Here is a 7,361-nt window from a genome sequence, read left to right on the forward strand (position 1 = left end):
TCCCACATGAAAGGAAGGCGAGGGAAAACTGCCCGTCAGTGCATGACCCCTTCCGGGCTGACAGCAGAGAGCTGGGGTTGCCCCGGCGACCCCCTCTGTGAATCTGAGACATGATCTCAGAGATGGGCGGGCTGTCCTGACGCTGGGTACCCTGGTGAGTAATGAAATCGGGCCGATCTGCTCAGAACCACCTGGCGTCTGTCCTCAGGGGAACATGCGCAGGACAGCTGACCGTGAGATGCCAGGGCAGCTGGGACCCTGTCACCCATGAAAAGAATGGGGTTTGACAAAAGAAACCTGCAGAGATCCCTGAGCTCAGCCCTCCTGGGGGAGAGCTGCTCAACAGGCTTCCACACCCTTCAGGGCCAAGGGCGGCGTCCACGCCTCTGCCAGGATGCAGCACAGTAGGCCTGGCCCCAAACATATTATGCAAATAGTTGACCTGCCGAAGGGTGAGTTGAAATGCAAATGCAGAGGGCAGAGGGGCCAGCATCTCCCTAAACCCTGGCCCAGCAGGAAGACTGTTCACCTAGCGCAGCAGTGGTCACCCAGGGACAGAGCTTTCTAGTTGCCTGGAGACGCCAAGGCCATCCCCAGCTCCTCTGCTCCTGCCCCGGTGCCTGCCGTCCTGGTACACTCGCCTGAGGGTCTCACCTCTGGGTCCCTGCCCTTCTGTGCAACCTCTACAGCTCAGACGGACACGGCCATCCCACTTCCGGAGCGCGCTGGGGTGCCAGGCTCTGCTCTGTTGCCTGGCACACATTGGATCACACCTGGGTCAAATGTTACCTGCTTTAGAGCCGTCTGTGCTCCACTCTTTGCTCTGTGTTTCTTCCAGCATCAAGTCCTCAAAGAGAGGAAGGTGCGTATTTTCCCCTTTGTGGAGAGAAGAAAGATATCTGAGTCCCTAATCCCTTACCTAATGGTCTAGCAATGGTACCCCTGCCCTGACAAAGGGCTTGCAAATGTATAGATCGATAGAGAGACAGAGATAGAGATACATATACATATGCACACACGGTCTAAGAAAATTATATATTAGAAAGTATGTATTTAAGCAATATTTTAAAAGTCAGTCACCCCCCCCCCCAAAAAAATGAACAATAAACCTAAACAGGCAATTCACAGAAGAGATTATCTAAATGCCATTAAACACAGGGTGGGGCACCCTGGCTGGTGTGGCGCAGGTGGTTGGAGAGTTTGATTCCCAGTCAGGGCACATACCCAGGTTGTGGGTTCGATCCCCGAGCACGTATGGAAGGCAACCAATCGATGTTCTCTTTCACATCTCTCCCACCCCCGCTTTCCCTTTCTCTAAGTCAATGAGCATATCCTTCAGTGAGGATTTAAAACAAAACACACACACAAGGTGGGGCAAAAGTAGGTTTACAGTTGTTCATACGGAAAATAATACAAGAATAAACGTATGTGACTATAAACTTACCTTTGCCCATTATATATATGTATACCTGAGCTTCCGTAGTGATCAAGGAAATGGAAATTAAAACCACAAAGAGACACCACTAGACACGTATCAGAGTAGTTAAAATTAAAAGGAGTGGGTGGGTGGGAAGAGATCAACCAAAGGGCTTGTATGCATATATGCACAACCCATGCACACAGACCAGTGTGGTGAAGGCCTAGGCAGGGGGCAGGGGGTAGGGGTGGAGGGAGTCAATGGGGGGGGGAAGAGGGGACATATACTTTCAACAATAAAGATTAAAAAGTATGAACAGTGTGTGATTTTAAACGTTTTTCATCAACATTGAGACCCTGATCTTGGGTGTGCCCTCAGGAAGAAAGCATGACTCGCCATTTCTCTTCTACCTCATTCTTTGCTTTCTCCTGAGAGGGACTTGAGGGAAGGCTTATGACATTTAGAAACAAGGTTTAAGGAAGTAGGACCCCCCTGCCGAAACTGCGGATGGAAGCCCTAGAGGAAAAAGAGGGAATGAGCCAATGGTAACATATTTCCAATAATAGAAACAGACATTTGATAACTGAAAGAGGAGACCAGAGAAAATATTTGTCAGGGACACATGCTTAGGTGTTACAAGAAGTAAGATCCTGAAAGTGGGGTAGACAGAGAAGTGGGAAGCCATTAAAATCCAAGTTATAGCCCAGCTGGCATGGCTCAGTGGTTGAGCGTTGACCTGGGAACCAGGAGGTCACAGTTCAATTCCCGGTCAGGGCACAGGTCTGGATTGCAAGCTTGATCCCCAGTGTGGGGCGTGCAGAAGGCAGCCGATCGATGATTCTCTCTCATCATTGATGTTTCTCTCCCTCTCCCTTCCTCTCTGAAGTCAATAAAAATATTTTTTTTAAAAAAACACAAGTGATAATTGTTACTATGGGAGATGGGGAGTCATCAGGTCTCAAAAATTCATGCACACTTTCCCAAGTAGTGGGTGTGGTTTTATAGTTTTAATCCTAGGGCACATGACAGGTGCTCATTACACACTTGCTGCCCTATTAGACGGGACTGGTTCAAAGACAAAGCATTGAGTGTAAAAGCAGATGCACACACTCCTCCCACCCATATCCGACTGACTCATGGTTCAGGCCCCTAGAACGAGAGCCTGGGATGAGCGCAGCAGCCTGGCTCTCGTGCTCGGAGTCTCACACCTTCCACGGAGCACTCACACCCATCTCTGCACGTCTCCGGGGTTGTGCTGTTCCCTGGGTATTTTTAGCTTGGCTTCTTGGCAGTTTCTCCAATGCTTTTCAGGATGCTGATGGGCACATATTGAGAGCTCCATAGTACAAAATTGGGGCGCTCTCCCAAAACCTGCCCACTGCTTCTTTATTCCACATCCCCCATAAGATGAAGGCTCCTGTCTTGCTCTCTGTCCCAGTTTTGCTCTGACGTGTTTGGGGGCCAGGAGCCCAGGCTGGATCTAGCCTAATCAATTAACCTAAACTTTGGCATAACATAAAAGAGAAAGCTTTTAAAGTTATTACTTTCTTGTCATTAGGCAAAGAGTCTGTTTTTTCAAGGGACTAACCTTCATTTGACTTTAGGAGCTAAGCATGTGGCTTGAGAGCTTAGAAGTTTGGATTCATTCACTTCAACAAGAGAAGACTACCTAGTAGATCAGCCAGGCTGGTGTGGCTCAGTGGTTGAGCGTTGACCTAGGAACCAGGAGGTCACCAGTTCAATTCCTGGTCAGGGCACATGCCTGGGTTGTGGGCTCGATCCCCAGGAGGAGGTGTGCAGGAGGCAGCCAATTCATGATTCTCTCCTCATCATCAATGTTTCTATCTTTCCCTCTCTCTCCCTCTCCCTTCTTCTCTGAAATCAATAATAAAAATATATTTAAAAGAATCAGAACTTCCAAGCTTGTCAGCCACATGTTTAGCCCCTCAAGTCCAATGTCAGCCTCTCCTGCTAGGGTGGCAATGAGATGGGGCCCATGGAGGTGAGAGAAGCTCCATGGCATCACAGGCTGTGCCCGCTGTCTTCTCTGTGGAGCGCGGCCCTGACCCCTGAGTCTTAGTTGCCACGCAAATGACTGCCCTGCCTCTTGCCACCCGGAACAGACATCTTGCTTCCGTCTGTCTTATTGTTTGCTGTTCTGTTCCCTTCCTTACTTCACACACATCTCTCCCCTCGCTTATGTGTCTTAATGTTCCTTTCCCTTAACTGTGATTTCAGCAGCTCTGCTAGTTAGCTCCATAGTGTCACAATAGACAGTTGGTGGAAAGGGAACGAAACGGTGCTCACTACCATCTCATCGCTTTGCAGGGAGTTCCCTGTGGCGAGAGAAAAGAAAGCACCCTTTAATCCCACTACGTTCCTCACCCTCAACATATGCACCAGCCTCCCCCGAGGTCATTCTGGAGGCCTCATTGCCAACACAGGCCCACAGTGAGCCTGTGTTGTCTCCCCTGTGGGAAGGAACATGGCAGCAGGGGGAGCCTGGCTGTGCCCGTCCTGCTCTAGAGCCCGAGAGTCTGACTTCCTCGTCTTAGGACGTCTGCACGGGGTTGGCATATGTGGGCACATTCTCAGCACCGCTGCACTCAGGGGGGCTGAGGGTATGGAGGCCGCCGGAAGTGAATGCTGATGCCTGCCCAGCGTCACGAGGCCCGAGAGGCATGCAGCCTCGGCCTCTTACTTCCTGGGCACCAGGAGCCATCACCTCCTCCTCCGAAGCTCAGTCTCAGGGTTCACAGGGCTGCTGGGCAATCGCTGCCTTTGTTCGTGCAGCCGGAGGAATCACGATGTGGAGAAAGGCGAGAAGCCTTGAACCCGATGGTGTTCTAACCCGAGCTCCGCCACCCCTCACTGTGTGGCCCGGGCAGGTTGCAAAGAGAGAATCGGGCAGGGAAAGATGCAGGCCTTCCATCCGCCCACACGTCTTTACGCATTTTAAAGACAAAAGCTTATCACCTATGCCATCCGAGTCTGTGGGGAGGTGGGCCTGGGAAGTTAAGACCCCTCACGTTCTAACAGTTCTCCGTTCTGTTTCTTTCACAGACTCACAAACCTGAAACGAGGGTTCTAATCATCGGCAACTATTTATTGAAAGCCTACTGTGTGTCACTCTGCTCTTTCTCTTGAAATATAGATGGGCTATCTATCCTTTTATTTTTTTAATCCTCACCCGAGGATATTTTTCCATTGCTTTTCAGAGAGAGTGGAAGAGAGAGGGAAAGACAGAGGGAAATATCGATGTGAGAGAAACACATTGATTGATTGCCTCCTGCACAAGCCCCGACCAGGGCCTGGGCCAGGGAGGAGCCTGCAACCAAGGTTGGAATCAAACCCGGGACCCTTTGGTCCGCAGGCCGACGCTCTATCCACTGAGCCAAACTGGCTAGGGCATCTTTTGATCCCTAAAATATAAGATAGCATATGCCAAGTGACAAATGAATGGAACTGTACAAGCAACTGTCCGCCTGGATTCCCAGGAGGAAGTGATCACCCAAGATGCCTTGGTCACAGTCTCTGCCCATCCCATCCCCCACCTGACTCAGGCTCCACTTGACTTTGCTTAACCAGTACCGGTTTCAGTCAGAGAAGCCAAGCAAAGTGAATTATTGGGAGGATTAAAAAGAAAAAAAAACTCACTGTTTTTAGTTTTTGAAGATATTTCAGGTAGTCCTTGGGCCTTCCATGAAAGCATGATTTTGGCTGGCCCCCTGGTTTGGGGAGCAATGATGGCCTTGTGGGAGAAGGGGACCGCTCATAGCTGTGCTCATCTTCTTCAGGTGGGAACTCTAGCAAACAGAGAAGAAAGGGCGTGGTTTCAATCTCACCAATCATCTGGCCAGAATCCAAGTCTCAGCATCCCAAGTAAAGGGAAACCGTCAAGACTTTTCTCATTATACTATGTTAGTACCGTTTTGATAATATTATTCTATTTAAAATATTTTTTCTTGCCCTAACCGGTTTGGCTCAGTGGATAGACATCGGCCTGCGGACTGAAAGGTCCCAGGTTGGATTCTGGTCAAGGGCATATACCTTGGTTGTGGGCAAATCCCCAGTAGGTGGTGCACAGGAGGCAGCTGATCGATGTTTCTCTCTTATCGATGTTTCTAACTCTCTATCCCTATCCCTTCCTCTCTGTAAAAAAATCAATAAAATATATTTTTTAAAAAAATATTTTTTCTTGAAATATTAATGTTCATTGCATGTAATATTATTATATTTAAAACCGTTTTTCTTGAAATATTAATGTTTATTGCAAGGGAAAAAATAAATAAAATTTGATTTACATTAAAAAAAAAAAAAGACGTTTCTCCCCGTTTCAGAGGTGAAGAAACTACGGCACTAAGTAGAGAAGGACATTGACCCAGGTTTTAAATAAATTAAAGCAGAAATTAAACCAAACTTCTGCTTGGTCAGAACCATAAAGGCCAAGGATTCTGGGCAGACTCAAGATGCGACCTGGAGTTCCCCTCTCCCTAACCCTCCTGCCACTCTTCCCACAGAGCGTGGGCCTCAGCAAGATCCACGAGGCCGGCACCCTGAGTGGGGAGCCAGCTTGCAGGGGAGGGGGAGAGGGAAGAGGAAGAGATCTATGGAGCCAGCGACTCTTTTGCTGTTTGGCTGATGTTTTGGGAACAAATCCCTTGGTATAATAATAGAAATGAAGGCGCTAGAGTGAAACATCGTGACAGGAAGAGCTCCCACTGACATCTCGGTCAGTTGTGATGCATGGGCAGCCCAATGTCCTCTTGTTCACAGGCGGAGGGAATTTTGACCACACAAAGGGGACTGAGCCGCCCTTTGCCCCTCCAGCCCACTCTATCCAGCAGGGAAGGGCAGGTTCCTCACCACCATCTTCAACAAACTCTTAACCTGACTTCCCAGGAGGAGGTCTTCGTGTGCATGAACCTTCATTGTTTTGTTTGGTTTTCATGAATGTTTTTTAAAATATTTTTTTTTATTGATTTCAGAGAGGAAGGGAGAGGGAGAGAGAGATAGAAACATCAATGATGAGAGAGAATCACTGATCGGCTGCCTCCTGCACACCCCCTACTGGGGATCAAGCCCGCTACCTGGACATGTGCCATTGACCGGAATCGAATCCAGGACCCTTCAGTCCGCAGGCCGATGCTCTATCCACTGAGCCAAACCTGCTACGGCCTTCTTAGCCCGGTCATCCTCCATTGTTCCACCCAAGCATCACCCCCACTGACCTTTGGTTCCAGCACAGGATGTCTGCAGAGAGTTTGAGGTAACAGCGCCTGGCAGGGCTGCAGGGCAACCAGCAGAGCTGTGCAGTCATCCCATCAGCAGAGCTCCCTGCTAAGAGAGCAACCAGAGGGCCAGAGTTCGATGACCTGAGTTTTATAGTCTTCTCTCCTACAAAGGAGCCAGATCTTTGGCAAACCATTTCATCTCACCAGGTGTCAGCTCCCTAGTCTGGAATCCCAAACATCAATTCTAAATGCATGCTTCCAGGGTTGTCTGCCCTCAAGCTCCCCGTCCTGAGAGCGATCCAACACCCCACTCCTCTGTCCTGGTCTCTGCACCTGGGGACTAACAGTGCATCTGAAATGCGTTATGGCGGCAAGACTCAGCGGAGATCTGGTTGGGGCAGAAACTCAACGTAGGTGGCTTTGAGGAGGACCAAGATCCAAAACCACAAATAGAGGATGAACGGCAGAAAGAGGACAGCTTTGGAATGGTCGCTTCCCAACTAACAGATGGAGGAGAAAACAGAGAACAAGGCCAGCAGCCAGGGCCCAGTTTAGGTCTTCCCTCCCCCTTACTTGCTGCTCCTGTGTGTGTTGGGGGAGGAGGGGGAGGGGGGTTGTGATCAGCCTCCTATTAAAACTCAAAGTGGCCCGAGCCGGTTTGGCTCAGTGGATAGAGCATCGGCCTGTGGACTGAAGGGTCCTGGGTTCGA

At 49.5% G+C, this 7,361-nt stretch overlaps 1 long non-coding RNA gene across 1 annotated transcript; it reads right to left on the reverse strand.

The window, feature by feature from the left end:
* Positions 1-3,588: 3,588 nt before the first annotated feature.
* LOC132222278 (uncharacterized) lies at positions 3,589-6,753 on the reverse strand. The gene is made up of 3 exons (XR_009450169.1): positions 6,649-6,753; positions 5,075-5,223; positions 3,589-3,753 (listed from the first exon to the last, which is right to left on the reverse strand). It is a non-coding gene; the product is annotated as an uncharacterized LOC132222278 (long non-coding RNA).
* Positions 6,754-7,361: the final 608 nt, after the last annotated feature.

This window comes from Myotis daubentonii, chromosome 19 (assembly GCF_963259705.1).
Source record: "Myotis daubentonii chromosome 19, mMyoDau2.1, whole genome shotgun sequence".
Lineage (NCBI taxonomy): Eukaryota > Metazoa > Chordata > Mammalia > Chiroptera > Vespertilionidae > Myotis > Myotis daubentonii.